The following is a 15447-nucleotide window of genomic DNA, read 5'->3' on the forward strand; positions in this document are numbered from 1 at the left end:
CATGTGCAGGCTGGACAGCTCTCTCTTTATTATTGTTATTATTATGCAATCAGACACTACTTACCTTCAGAATGTGCTGGAGATGCACTCTTTATACAGAAACCATGCACACCCAGACCCGTTTTCTCCATGGTGATTGCAGATAATGTGGAAAGCTCTGCTTTGATTCATTAGTAGAGCAAAATACATAGTCAGGATTATTTGGTATAATTCACAGCACTTCAAAATGCATATATTTTCATAATACTTTAAATTTACCACTTGGACTGGTAACTCAAGCTTTGCTGTAGTGCTGTCATCTTAAAATTGGGGTGGTGCCATTATTTCACTGCAACAGGCCAACCTGGAAGCTCATTAAGTGTGGGATTTGGGGTGAGTGACCATTGTGGAGTGTTTGTAAAACTGCTCAGAGCTCAGGAGGATCCCTGGCACCTTCAGAGCCCTCAGAGGGAAGGGGAACCAACAAGCTGAAAACTTGTTTTCATACTATCATTCAATGGTTTGGGCTGGGTGGGAACCTTGACAATTGTCCAATTCCAACCCCCCAAAAAAGGCACAACTCAGGGAAAAAAATCTAAGGAATTTTGTTTCTTGGGTTGAAAAGTAGAACCACTGAGTTAATTTTAATGAGTTCATTTTGTTTAGGAGAAAATTATCTTTTAGTTATTCTTTTGGATAAAATTTTGTGATGCATATACTCGGTGTTGTTTTCTGACAAGGTGAGTAAGCAAAACTCCTCAGATTAGCATTTCTTATTTCATCTCCTCTCCTTTCTTGCCTTATCAGGACCATCCTTGGGCTGCACTGACCTGGCCATGACTTCATCCATGCCAGTTGGATGAGCCTCCAGATTCTTGCCACTTACATTAACACAAACATCCAGCTCCATCCCATGAAAATCTCTGAGTTTAAGCCCAGCTTTAAAGACAGTGTTTCAAAAACTCTTTCTAACCAATGGTAACCTTTGGCAAATCTGTATAATTTCCAAGTGTGGGTACAGATTTTTTTCTAAAAATGCAGATGGCAATTTCTGACAGCCATTTAGAGTTTTTTCACCCAACCATCATGTGCACATAGACCTCAGCATCCTCCCAGCAAGGCTTGTCCACTGGAGACAGGATTTAAAATATCACTGCTTAAGTGATTAAACTTACCTTACATTGCTGAGACCACCATGTGGGGGTTTATCCTTTCCTCCTCTCACCACTCATCTCTCTGGGACTTTGCTGGGCACTGTGGGGTCTCTGCCCACCTCTGGAAATCAGCTGTATAATTTACATCTCTGACTTCAGTTACTTGATGGCCAGAGCTTTTCTTTTAGTAGCATGGATTAAAATGTTCCAGTTGTCACATGAAAATCTTCCTCAGCCCATCCTGGGAAAAGAGAACGTGGTCAGACAAGCTTTTCCCTCATTTCCCAGCTTCTCCCACCTCTAAACCTGTGGTCACCCATGTACCTAATTTCCCAACTCAATCCCTCTAATCAGTTACATATTTTTAAATAATTGTCTGAAAAAATGGACAGAAATTATGAGGATCATTACCAGCTGCCTTCACTGCTGCCATTCCCCCATGTATGTATTTGCTTCTCTGTCTTAACACCTGAAATGTTTGGGAAAAAATTTAAACATGGCAAATGACTGCATTTAATGCAGGAGCTTTGGCACCTCTGGGCTCTGTATTTATAGCTCTGTCATGTTTCTTCCTTGTACTGACCTGGAGAAGAGAATTTTTTTTTCTTATCTGATGAAAAGGTTGTCTGTCATGATGTGGTTATTGCAGTACAAAATATTGCCTAAAACCCGACCCTGAACAAATTTTGTACAAGGACAGTTTACCCCAGAATTCCAAAGGAGGTGAAATCTTCCTCATGCTCTCCAAAGAGGGAAGCTGCTTGGGGTAAATAAAACTGGGGTGAATCTCAAAATCCATCATGGAGCCTCAATTTTAAATGCAGTGTCTGATCCTGGCTGAAGCCACTCTGCTCCTGGTGTTACTCCACTGTACTTGGGGAGTTTAACGTGGATTAACGTGGATTTTTATTGATGGGTGAGTCAGAAATTTAAAAATTACATGTAATAATCATGGTGTGTGGCTTGAAGAACATCCAAGGTACTTTTAGCCTTATCAAATGACAATTGTTCAATGAGTGTTGCCAACCAAAAAGTGTTTCCAAAAGTGGAATAATTTCTAACTAATTAGGACCTTCACAAATTTCCCATCCCCTTCCATTCATGTTGTCCATGAACAGACTGTGATTTTTCTTTTTTTTTTTTTTCGTGAGACATAATTATTCCCAAAGTGTTTTGTGGAGGGAGGATAACTTTTCCTGACTCTGAGACATGGTACTTGTGAGGAAGACAAGAGGGGCTGTGCTCACAGACTGCTTACATGGGGCCAGCTGGTTCTTTGCCCTGGTTGCATGGATGTGACTTAGGGAAGTTTCTCAAGTTGTGTTGTTTGTTCAGAACTTCTCTCTGCAAATATTTTAAGTGTTCTGGTTCACTCACTGTTAGAATGGCTGGAGGTAGCAAATGCAGCCCCTGGCTCACTGAAATGCACAGGATATATTTCATATGGCAGTGCAGGAGTTTATTCTCCCAAAATGCAGAATCCTTAGTTAAGGGCTCAACCATAAAATATTTACTCACTCTGCTGAGTCCCTCATCTGCCTCTGCTCGTGGGCCCTTTATGAGCAGTTCCTGAGCTCCTCCCCAGCACTGTAAACAGGAACCTTCACTCTGGTAACTTTTTAAGAGCAGCAATAAAAGAAATGAACATAAAGAACCGTTGTCCTTTTAAAGTGGAGTGCCCCCACTCCCCTGGCCGAAGGGAGGCTGGGTGGTTGGTTTTTCAGTGAGACACAAAGCCAAGAGGGCTCTGTTTTCACATGCTAATGAAGCCCAAGGTGACGGGAATTTGGCAGAGCCCGATCCCAGCAGCTGCGGGCCAGGATGGAACTGGCCAGGGCAATACATTGAACACAAACCTACAGCCTGCTCCTAGAACTTCATCAGAAATGAATCCAGTGCCAAATGCCCTCACCATAGCCCAGGATTTTGGCAAAGTGCTTTTCAGATTAAGTTATAAATATTTTGGTAATTTAAGAGCCCAGTGTCCAGAGGCTGGATCGTTTGCTTTCTTTCCAGGAATACTCTGAAGGTGCTCAGTGCCCAGTGAGCTTCCAGAATGAATCATCAGTAAAAGGCACCCTCACCCAGAGGAGATGCATTTCAGAGCACTTGTGCAGTGCATCATTGGGGATCCTCTTCAAACTTTACCAGTGCTTCAGAAAGGAAAAATAAGAAAAATTATCAGAGCAAATTATAAATTTTTAAAGCAAATTTTTGAAGTTCAGCTCTTGTGCGCCAACCTCACCCCCCTGAGGCACAAACACAACTGCCCCACATCCAAGTCAGTGGGGCTGCTCTGAATCCCAGTCTGGGGATGCTCTGACCATTCAGGTGCCACAGGAGTGAGGGCTCTGTCCCGGCAGTGCCACTCACTGCACTGGGCACAGGAAGATGTGTCCACAAACAGCTCCTGCAAAGTAAAACCAAACAGAAGGACCAACCTCTGCCAGACCAGGTGATTTATTTACCTTCAGGTGAAGCCCAGCTGCTCTTTGCCACTTCTTTCTGGACAAGAATTCAGCTCTGCATTCTAACAGAAAACATTAGAAATAAAATTTTCAGGTGAGGGGAGAAATTTCAAGTTCTTTAAAATTACAGTGAAATCAGCAAGTAAACAAAGAGAGGGTGTGCTATTCAGTCACCTCCCTTTCCTTTTTTCCCCCCAGAAAGCCATTTCCAGCTGGATTTTCCCCAAGATGTTAATATTGTGCTGGGTTTAATGCTGGCTGAAGCAAGGTAGCCAGTGGTTATTGCAGGCCTGACATGCCTGCTCTGCCAGGGAACAGCGTGAGCTTTCAACTCAGAAAACAAGGTGAACTTTGTTGGGTCATCAGTCTGCTTTTGCCTGCCTTGGCCAGGTATGTGCTCACAACGAGGATGAGTTTAATTCAGGATCAGTTTATTTGTACTTTCCTTAGTCAAGGCCTGAGTGGTAAGGGTGGAAAGTGTTCAACCCCAAGGTTTTGGGTTTTTTTCTGGAAAACAAGTTCTTCTTTTGAAGAACTGGTCTGAAGTTTGTAGTGGTAGCTTTGTAGGCAGTTTGCTCACAGAGCTGATGTTCCTGATTGTGAAACAAGAAGCTGAAACATTTTAAACAGAGCCAGGCAAAGGCAATCTTTCCATTTTCTGCTTCCTAGAGTGCACTTACGAAGGAGAATCACTCCTTAGTTGTTCCTCTTCAGCATGAATTCCTGTTCCATCTCCTTCATTCCTCAGATCTAGTCCTCAGATCAGAGGCAGGAATACAGCTCCGTGTCTCTGTAACGTGACACAGAACCAGCACTGAAAATGGGCTTTAAATGGTGCCACTATGTTGATTTAATTGGATTTTGCCTGAGAAATAATATGCAAGTTAAAGCATTACTTACAAAGGTGTGCACCGTACTTAAAAAATACACCTTTAGTGCTCAGGGTCCAAACATTCCTGTTTTCTGTTTCAAGTACTTCATCAGCTCCATTTCCCCTTGGTTTTCTTTCTTTAAGCCTGATGCTGCTCCTAGGACGTGTGTGCTTGTATTTGTGTGCATGTGCAGGCCCATGATTGTTTCTACTGCTAAAGCTGGCAACGTAGCTACTGTTTTCCAAGCTCAGTTACTATTTTGGCAAACCATGGGTATTTGGGGATATGAAAACTACTCAGCCACCTTAAGGAAAAAATTCCATAGGTTTTTGTTTCCACACTTTCCAGTTTTCCACTCATCAGTTGCAGGCTCGTGTTGAAAAATGTGTTTCAGTGTCAGAACTTCTGAAGAGCAAACCCCAGCGGTGGGGGAGCAAGTTCACCCTCTCTGAGCAGCACTGGCTGCTGTAAGGAAATAAATAACAAATAACACAAGCAGATGAATATTAACTAATACCAAAGCATACCTACCCCTCTGAATTGCTTTCTCTGTTCACATTCTTGCCATTTGAGCAGCAGGGCAGCACCAGCTCTCCTCACATATTGCAGCCTGAGAAAACAGCTCCAAAGGGCCAAAAGAAGCAAATAAAATGTATTTGTTATTATGGCTGACCTTAGGCAGGCAGTATGTGGAGCTGCGGGAATCATTCACGGAATCTCTGATTATAAGTATGGTGATAACTGGTAAGACTGTGCTGAACTACTGTGAAACAATTCAGGTAGTCAGCAAACAGGGCTAATTGCTAGTTTGGGGGAGATTATGGGTAATTTACTGCCCACTGAGGGCTTCTACCTAAAAATAAGCTTTTTTTTTTCCCTCCCTTTGGACAGCACTTGCATGTTAATGTAGAATTCCTGATGCAATTACATGTGAAGAGGACATTCAGATGCACTTCCATAAATGCCCTTCTGCTTCTCAATTACATTAACTGTCTTTGTAGATCCTTTGATAGAAACCATATTCTTCAGTTTTTTTAAATAGCGAACAGGCGCTGAGCTAGACTTTGCTGCTATCCAAGATGTCCTGATCAAAGGGCTCAGGGTAGCACAATAAACACAAGGAAAGAAACTCCTGGTGCTTTCCAACACAAACTAACGGGGAAGTGTCAAGCGAGCAGCTACTGACAATTCCAGCCCCGAAACCAAATGTTCCTGTGTGAAACTCCACCTTTGAGAAGGAAGAACAAACGCCCACAGAGTGTTTTGGCTATAATTACTTCATTTAAGGGGAAAAAGAAAAAAGTGCCAGATTCGGTTTGCTAAAGTCAAGACATTAATATTTTTGGCATGTAAAGATGTAAACCAAATGTTTAAATGAAATGTCATCCCCTGGGTTCACATTTGCCCACTGAACTATGGTGCACACCCTCCACAGACCTTCATACAATACACATTTTTCAGTTCATTGAAGAAGGCCCCTGCTGCTTCTCAAGGAAAACTAACTTGCAGAAGCAAAATAAATACTGGCGTGGCACTGCAGCAGCGGAGCCTCGGAGCACAGATGTGCAGCACTGCCGGCTTTTCCATCAGATAAGGAGCATCCAGACATAATCACTCCAGTGTCTGGGACACGGCGCACGCTGCGGCGCTGCCCAAGTATGGCCTGACAGACACACGCAGGGAGTGCAGGGAGCTGACAGCGCTGCAGAGCAGGCCTGTTATGTCTATAGCCAAATGTTTGTGTAATTTAGCCTGGGCTTTGAAATAGCCTCAGAAATCAGGGCACAAATGGAGCTTTGTGAGGAGCTGTCAGGGATGTACCTGCTGCAGCCTGGGGCTGGCACACGGGGAAGCTTCCGTCGGTCTCCTTCCAACCAGCGGGGCTGCTACAGGGCTGCTCCTGGAGAAAAACTTTATATATATATATATTTATATACACATGTGAAGGCCAGCAAGATGGTTAGAGGGGTGGAGCACCCCTATGAGGAAAGGCTGAGAGAACTCGGTTGTCCAGCCTGGAAAAGAGAAGGCTCTGGAGTCACCTAATTGTGGCCTTCCTGTACCTGAAGGGAGCCTGCAATGGAACATGGACAGAGACAATTTCCAAGGGCCTGGTGGGACAGGACAAGGGGCAATGGCTCCAAATGGAGAGGAGGTTTAAACTGGCTATTAAGAAAAAAAATCTCTGTGAGGGTGAGCAGGGCCTGGCACAGTTTAGAAGCTGTGGCTGCCCCATCCCTGAAGTGTCCACGGCCAGGTTGGACAGGGCTTGGAGCAGCCTGGGACAGTGGAAGGTATCCCTGCCCAGGCCTGAGATGAGCTTTAAGGTCCCTTCCAACCCAAACCATTTTCTGTTTCTGTGATATAAATGTATATTTATATCTATATATGCACACATAGAGAGATATACATAGATATATACACACACATGCACACACACATATGTAGTATATATATTTGGCCTCATGTGTAATTGTGGGCCCTGGCCCTAACTGCACTGTGGCATGCAAAGGGTTACTGCTGGCTGCTTTCAGGTAAGACACCTCTAAAAAAGCCAAAAAAAAAGGGTAAATGTAACCCTACAGAAATACAGCTCCCAGGGCCTGTGGTAGTTCCTATTAAGATATACAAAGTATCTCAGCAAGGGAAAATTTAACTTACATACAACACATGATTTTAAGTAAAGAAATATTGATGGAGTGGGGGGACGGACGGACAAGTATTTTTTTACCTCTAATTTATGGCTGAGCAGCTTCATTTTAGGTACTTCATGGGAATATTTTAAACCAAGCCTGCATAATATTAAAATAAGTTAAAATGTATGTAAAATTTATGACAGCATGTCAGGTGCAATGCTTGATAAAGTAAGTTTAATGCTTCAGAATTTTTTTCTTCAGGCAGAGAAAGCTGAATCCTGCAATTCTAGGTTACAGTATAATTTTAGAAACTCTTTTCCATTATACCATTCTTTTATTAATGAGATCCAACCCAATTTAACAAAAAGAGGTAAATTCCTGAAGAGTTTGTGGAAAGTCCTCAGCAGGTTGGAAGCTGGGAGTGTGTGATAAAAGGGGATATTCTCCTGTTCATGGGATCTATTCCATTTTACAAAAACACAGAGGAAATCAGTTCCCAACAAACTTTCCAAGGGTGCCTCTCCAGTGCGGTTTTCCTCCTGGAAATGCCGCCCGGCTCCGTAAGCAAACAAAAGCTTTGGCAGCTGACAGGGGCTGTACATCACTTTGAAAACTCTTCATTTACTGGGGGTGTGTCATATTGCTTCATTGTGTGACACTCCCAATTATCGTGACAGAGCTCAGTGACAAAGTACTGTCACCCCACTGCAGATCCAGAGCAGTTTCTTCCCATTTTTCTGCCTGATCATGGGAACGTCACTGAGCCGGTACAAAGGAGCGGCAGGAGCTGCAAACAGGGGCTGCAATGGCTGCAAACTGCTCTGCTCTATTAAAAATTCAGCTCCTCGGCAATATTAAATCTGAATTTACTTCCATCAAACAGAAACTTAGCATATCTCATTCTTCCATTATAAAATATTGACATCAGGAAGAGTGAATCCTGAAATGAAGATTATAGATGAAAACTATGTGCTTGGTAATTATCATTTTTTTTCTTTGTTATTATTCCTTTCCTCTGAGGATTGCACAGGCTGTTGCAAACAGTAATGAAGTTAGCATGCAATGCCAATGCAAAGTGTGCTGCAAAGTTATTCTTTCCCTCATTATGGATGAGGGAGGCGAGACAGAGGGAGGAGGGAGATTTCCCCAGCCCGACCCGCACGCGGGCGGGACAGCCCCCACCTCACATCTTAATCAGCATCCCTGCTGAGGAGAACCTCAGTGTCATCTTGTCTCTGTCTCCTTTTGTTCTGCCATTTCCCTGGGTTTTTTTAGGTCTGTACTGGAGCTCAGAGCTATTAATATCAATGACACTTTTTTTTTGTCACAAACCAAGCAGCCGGTTCACAAATCCTTTCACTGCCCTGTAATGCTCTCAAATAACCAGAGCACTGGGAAACAGAGTTCCAGGCATGGGAATTGTCCAACCCCTCATCCCAACAGCCCTTCTTGACACCACAGTGGGAAGAGATCAACATGCTGGCAAAGCTGCATTGGGATAACCCTTTGGTTCCTGCCTGTGGAGACAGCCCATGGCTTGGGATGGCTTCCACCACCAGAGCCACAGCACCACCCCCTGAAATTCCCACCTGGCTGATGAACTTAGTCCCAGCTGGTGCCTCTCTCCAGGGTGACCATGCAGAGAGGTCCCACTTGGTGGGATGGGGTTGTTTGAGGGCCTCCTCACATCCACTTGAGCCCTGCTTGTGGCCTGCAGATGTTCCTGAGGAGTGTGATGTATCCCAGGTGCGACATCGCATACCAAGTCCGTCTCATGTGCTTCCTACCAAAATCAATCCAAGTCAATAAAGTGCCCACCCTCCTCCCACTGTGCTTGCAGAGGTTCAAAGCAGCACCAATTACTCTTTAAGGTGGACTTGTCAGGTGTCAGATGAGAACAGAGAAGTTGAAGGATTATGTATAGAAACAGATTTATTTAGAGGACTTGAAGAATTTGTTTTGCTATCAACAGGTCTATAAGAAGTGCTTCTATAGTAGAGTCTAGTAGAAACTGATACCTTGCAAAATTTGGGTCTTTTTTTCCCCCCTTTCTCTTCTTTTGGTACCAGTCAAACACAGAACTGCCCCCCCAAAGCACCCCATCTCAAGGCAGCCCTGGCAGTAAAGTTCCTGACCTTGAAGGGCATTTGGTCACAACCCTTCTTGCTGAACACATCCCCTTTCTGGTCCCCATCTCTCCAGGCTTCATTTATATATAATATATAAATATCTTTGCCATGCACTCAGTTTTTTGTGTTTGGTTCCAAAACTGAGAACCCTGCCAGTCTCCAAGTCTAAATCTTATGTGAACCTCTCTGTCCCTGCCAAGCCCACAGCATACAAATATCACAGCATATTATAATCACACAAGATGTTCCCAAGTTTAACAGTTCTCATCCCAGAATACCAAACCCCTCTCCTAGCATTCCCAACAAATCAATATGCATTATTATTACATGCTCAGATACTACATCAGATTTCTGCTCATGCCAAAATTTCAGCTAGCTGTTCCCTGGAGTATTTATGCTTGTGTACTGTATTTAACAACAGCCCATTCAAAATGCTCACAGCTCCTAGGAATGAAATGCACATAATTTAGGAATAGCTGTCTGGCTATTCAGGCATCATGCTGTGTCAAGGGAAAATTAAATCTCTGACTCTCCCCCTCTTCTGAAACAAACCTGTACTTTGCATCATATTTTGGGGAGCTGCACAGAAGTTTCATAAAGACCAAGTGGCCTTGACTCTTTTTTCCCTGTTTAATGGCAGTGCCTCCCCATTAATGCTCCAAAATGATACAGTAGTTTGAAAAAAAAGCTCTCAGCATGCAGGCATTGTATCACATTAAGAGATCAGGATTTTCTAGGCACTGCACAGCATTAATTACACTGAGCATGCTGCAAATTTAAATTAAATGATATGCCATGTTCTGTTGTAAATATCTAAATGGATTGCAAGATAGAATCCCATATTGGTATTTGTGCACTGAATAGGATCAGAAAACCTCTATATGTAATTTCTTCTTATTTTAAGCATATGTGATGCAAATGTGGCTTTTATTTTCAGGAGTACCTAAGAGCACACACATGTACAGGTTAGAACTTCTCTGTCCTGAAAAAAAAACCCTAAACAAGCCCTCTCTTAATAATAACAACAATGATAAAAGAACAAAAAAAAAAGCCCTCTTTGCCTTCATTTCCTTTCCAACATAAAAGAATAAATTATGCTTCTCTTTCCCTCCAACAAGTATTTACAATGTAGGGAATGGAGGGCACTGAGAGGAAAATGGGGAATATGAGGGGCTGGAGCAGGTCAGCAGGAGCAGGAGGATCTGATTTTGTCATGTGGGTTGGAGTACCAGGATCCCATAAAAATAAATAAATGCTGAGGGGGTTCAACTCACTCAAGCAGGGAAGGGCTGCTCTTCCAGCTAGAATTTCAGTCAGGAGCAGAGGGAGAGGTGAGCTGGGGCTGCCTCGACTCTGTAGGGATCAGGGAAGCCTGATTTGGTGATGCCATGGGAAGAAGTGTCTGAAAGAATATAAACAATAAACAAAAGCTCTGTCAGTATTTCTATTTTTCTTGGCATTGGTATTTTACAGTTTTATACTATCACATTGAATGGTCACAATCTCAGCAGCCTTAACAATTGGATGAGAAGTATTTCTAGTGTAATTTCACGTATTTCTATGTGACTAAATACTAGACAAATATTTTATAACTTTGCACATCACGGAAAGGATGTAATTTAGTTAACTCTATAGAAAAGGCCTTAAAAAAAATCTGTATTTTGGGGGGCTTATTTAAGGCCATGATGAAATGATGAGCACTGAGCTGCGACCCACAGGTGAGTGCCAGTCTGAACTGGCACAAAGGTACAAGGCCTGAAGGAGACACAGCAAAACCGTGTGGACAGGGACTTGCAGAGTCACTGGCTTTTTTTTTTTAACCCAGCATCACCACATTCTTTCTAAATTATCTTCTCTGTGTCTTTTGTTCCTAGGCCTTGTCTTCCTGTCCCGTTTTGCAGCAGTCCTGTGTGTGGGAGAAGTACAGCTGTGGGATGCCTGATGAACAGAGGTGCTTGAACAACTGGCCTTCAGCTCTGTCACCTTTTTTGGTGGTTGCAAAAACAAAACAAAACAAAACAAAACAAAACAAAGCCAACCACACGCACAAAAAAAGACAAAAAAATCCAAGCCAAAGATAGTTTATGTACAGCTCAGGAAGCTCTCAGCAATGAGTGTGTCTGTGATTTAATAATACACCTACCCAAAATGATACCTCTTCTACTACTCACTGAGAAAAAGAAGGCAGAGCAGCACACAAGGCACTGCTGTTGCAGCAACAAGCAGCCAAACTGCCAGGTATTTATTTTTCAATGTACACAATTATTGGGGGAGAATAAAAATTATTCTTTGACACTCTGAGAGAGCCGTAAAAAGCCCTGTGCTTCCCCTACTCCCATGGTCGTGGCAAGAAACACCTCACAAATTCTAATAAATAGAGAATAGAAATAAATACTTTAACTACACAGCATCGGGTTTCAAATGGCTTCCTGAATCAGAAAGTGCTGCTAGTCCATCTTCCTTATTTCCACACTCTGTAATGGTGGCTCTCCAAAAGTCAAAGTGAGATGGATACTACAAGGATCACAGACACTACACTGGGAAACCAAGTATCAGTGGCTAGATCCAGATTTATGGTAGGTGATGGCAGTAAAGTGAAAGTAAAACTGTTTGCACAGTCTGTATTGTTGGCCATTACTGTGTATTTGCCCTTTTTTCTTGCTTAGCTGCAGCTGGAAGAATGGAAAATTGTACCTTCTCTACAGTATTAGAAGACACTTTCTGATCGTAAGGTCAATCAGACTGGTTTAGCTGCTTGAGGTATTTATGGCACCATCACTCAGTGTCTTTAAGGAAAGGTTAGATACATTTATGGGAAAGGTATTTTGCAGAAGCTTTCCTGCTTCATAGAGGTCTTGGACAAAATGACCCAGGAGGCCCCTTCCAAGTCTATCAAATGTGGTTCCCTGATTGATGCTGTTTCCCCCCAAAGTCTTTTCAAAACACAAAGCACTGTTATAAAATTTAATATGATACACTATATAACTTTAACACAATGCCATTTTCTTATAGGAAATGGTTAGCTGGTAGCACAGGAGACTCGTGCAAGAGGAAAAAAAGGTAGAAAAAAGAAATTGCAGTGCAGTTTCTCTGCTGAGGGATATCGACTGTAACATTTACTCTGCGTCTGACCACGGACTCTCAGCTGTGCAGGGGGACACCAAGCCAGGGAAGGGTATAAGGAACCCAGGCTTATTTATTTCTCCCGAAAAGCCTGACAAGGCCTGAGGTAATTTTCTGTGCTGTGCAATAATCATTCCCTCAATGCTGGGGAGCAAACGGACACCCAGCTCTCCTTGTAAATCACTGCCTGCTGCTGTACTGGCTGGGCAGAGGCAGAGCTGCCTGGGGAGCAAGAGAGGAGCTGGAGGCACAGGCTGGAGCTCAGGTGTGTCCTGCACCTCTGAGAACACCCCACAAGGAGAAGAGCTGAGCTCTGAAACTCAGCACTCTGTGCCATGGCCCTGGCCTGGCCTGCTGCCACTCCTGCTGCACCATGGAGCAGGGGAGTGAATCCCTGAAAACTGAGTGCCAAAACTGCACTTCTAAAAAAGGGCAGCAGCACCCCTGGTAACGTGTTTGTCTGCTGAGTAAAGACTCAGCAAGAGAGCTTGGGCCACATTTCCCCTGTCTGAATACAAGATTGTTTGTCAGGCAGAATGCTCTCCAGGTCTTCTATGTTTCCACCAAACCATTCAGTAAAATGATAATATTCCTCTCCCTACTATATTTCCCTTTTTTTGTTTTTGTTTTAATTTTCTGAATGTTTCCTAAATTGGCTTTTTTTTTTTAAACCATTAACATATTTAAAAATTAAATTCATGTGATGATTTTTAAAAAAACAACAAGAAAAACCCAACCAGATTCTCTGGGCCATCTGGTTGAAATGCTCTGGTCAGCCTCCACTGCTCTGTAGTAAGTTTTAATTTTAGATTTTCACAGGGAAAAAAAAAAAAAAGAAAAAAATACCCAGAATTTTATTGAATTGGAGTTTACTCTCAAAATAATTTTATAATAACCTTTTTATTTTCATTCCGACTGATTTAGTTAAAGGCCAAACTCTTCTTCCAAAAATCAGCTCCCAGCCCCCATCTTCTTGGGATAGCCCTGACAGGAAATAACAACATCCATACACAGACACTCTGAAGCCTTTTGAAGTCTCACAAATGTGAGCTGTTCCCTTTTGCAGAGCAGGCTGGGATTAACTCTTTTATTAACCTTATAACCTCATCCATGAGGAAAAAAAATAGCCAATCCCTTTTATTTTATTTCTTTTAAAATCTGGATGCATGCTGCCTTCTCTACCCAAACATTTGTGAGGTCACCCTACAGACAGGAGCAAAAGAGCCCTTGGAAAGCCTCCTCTCCCTGAGGAGCTCCCCAAAGCCCCCATTGGCCCTCCCGTTATGTTGCACTCAGTGTCAAATTTTGTGTTTTCACTGGAAAATATTTTCGCTTTACAGGAGGGTTGTGTCTCTGTGTATTGGTGGGAGCAAATAACAACCTTTTGGTCCTTTTCAACACATTGCATCAATGTATTTTCCTGATTCTCATGTCAAAAAAAGCATCTTTTAGCAGAATGAAAAATCTGACCTGGGTGTAATCCTGACAGTGCTCCAATTGCTCATCCTTAGCTTCATCCCTGCACTGCAGTGCAGAGAAAGAGGCTCACATTGGAATAGCTCTTCTCACCAGTGTCAAAATGGTAAAACTTTGCTCAGAGAGTGACATGAGCAGGAATTTCAAAGGCAGGAAAATTTATCTCCTGCTCTTTGTCTTACTCTATGGTGCACTGTGGTGGTTGGAAGATTTAACTTCCAAGCATCCCATCTATATAAATCCTAGTGGAAAACATATCCCCAGCTTCTTTTTTTTAGGGTGTTGAGCTCAGCAGCTGGAATCTGCCAGGGAATGATAGCCAAGATAAGGATGGAGAAAAACTTTGTGTAGCCTTCAGGTGTTGGTCAAGGGTGAGGATTAGGGAACAGCCAAAGCCAAACAGAGCTCTGTGTGTCACACAAGGTCACAGCTCTTTAGTTTGGGGTTTGGGCCAGTCCTGCCCCTGCCCTGTTCAGCTCAGCCCATTTACTGCTCTGGTGATACAGCCCCTCCTGGGCTTTCTGCTTTTCAAAGGTTTACACTCAGTTTAAATCTCAATCAAAAAGCTCCACTTTAGCTTTTAGGAGGCCAAGACACTTACAAATCTCCGGTGGGAAGGGCAAGTGAGGAAGGCAGAGTGTCTCTCCCTTGCAAAGGCATTCAGACACCCCTTGGATGAGGAGTTTCTAGCTGCTTTGCTGGATAAACAGACACAGCACAGTTCTAATGTGCAGGGGTGCCCTTCACACCAACAGGCAGAGAAAAGAGGCAATGGGAAGAGTAAGAGGCACCACAATAAAAAAAGGCAGGAGTTCCAACTGAAATTTTACCCTCTTTGATTTTTGAAAATGGGAAAACCCATTCGGGATCAGGGATTTCCAGACTGGGCTGTATGCACCATTAATTGTTCCATGAAGCAGAGCTGGTCTGCTATTGTTGTATCCTTCCAAAAACAGCTGTTACTATGAGCTCTGTGGGACTCAGGAACTCCATTTCCCAGTTTTCACTTAGTACTTCAGTGATCATATATAAATAATAGTAATGATAATCATAACAATACCTGGCTTGCCATTATGTTGTACTCAGCCTTTGTGATGCTCTCTCATGATAAAATCTGGGTATTAAACACTTTAACTGAAACTCTTAATAAAACAGAGATATTTTTACTTGTGCTGTTATATTCACATTGTGATCACAAAGCGCTTTACAGAATCAAATGGAAGTAGCCAGTCTGATCCTTGTATAGAGAATTTTGTGCATCTTAGCAGTGTGTAACAAAGCTGCTGTACAGACAAGTAGCTGTCAAACATACCATGTTTTGGGGTTTGTCCTGGCTGAGCAGCATCCAAAAGCTTGGGGTGTGTCCTTCAGGTTGGCATCAAAGTCTGTAAAGCCACCACAAATTGCACAACAAGAGGGAATGTACGGTCTCACCAACTAGACAAGGACAAGCTGTGGTGTCTCATTATCAAGGTCCCTGGGTCTAAAAGGAAAAAAGAAAAAGGTTATAATTTTCCAGGTTTAGGAGAAAAGCCATGGAAGTCTTGGAGCTGAGTAGTGAGCAGCCTCCATGGGGTCACTGCAAGGGGACAAGGCAAATGCTCATGCTA

The 15447-nt window shown here is 43.0% G+C and overlaps 3 long non-coding RNA genes across 3 annotated transcripts in view; 1 reads left to right on the top strand and 2 right to left on the bottom strand.

Annotated features, from left to right (window-relative positions):
* Positions 1 to 11279, top strand: part of LOC134416302 (uncharacterized) — a 137688-nt gene extending 126409 nt beyond the window's left edge. Inside the window, exon 5 of the long non-coding RNA XR_010027224.1 lies at positions 11113 to 11279. This is a non-coding gene — a long non-coding RNA (uncharacterized LOC134416302). The remainder of the gene's footprint in view (positions 1 to 11112) is intronic.
* LOC134416823 (uncharacterized) lies at positions 65 to 5080 on the bottom strand. The gene is made up of 4 exons (XR_010027414.1): positions 5005 to 5080; positions 3602 to 3663; positions 1155 to 1374; positions 65 to 157 (listed from the first exon to the last, which is right to left on the bottom strand). It is a non-coding gene; the product is annotated as an uncharacterized LOC134416823 (long non-coding RNA).
* LOC134416303 (uncharacterized) overlaps positions 8533 to 15447 on the bottom strand; it is a 40414-nt gene continuing 33499 nt past the window's right edge. Inside the window, exons 4-6 of the long non-coding RNA XR_010027225.1 lie at positions 15150 to 15320; positions 10513 to 10640; positions 8533 to 8892 (exon numbers count right to left, since the gene is read on the bottom strand). This is a non-coding gene — a long non-coding RNA (uncharacterized LOC134416303). The remainder of the gene's footprint in view (positions 8893 to 10512; positions 10641 to 15149; positions 15321 to 15447) is intronic.

This window comes from Melospiza melodia, chromosome 3 (genome assembly GCF_035770615.1).
Source record: "Melospiza melodia melodia isolate bMelMel2 chromosome 3, bMelMel2.pri, whole genome shotgun sequence".
In the NCBI taxonomy this organism is placed as follows: Eukaryota; Metazoa; Chordata; class Aves; order Passeriformes; family Passerellidae; genus Melospiza; species Melospiza melodia.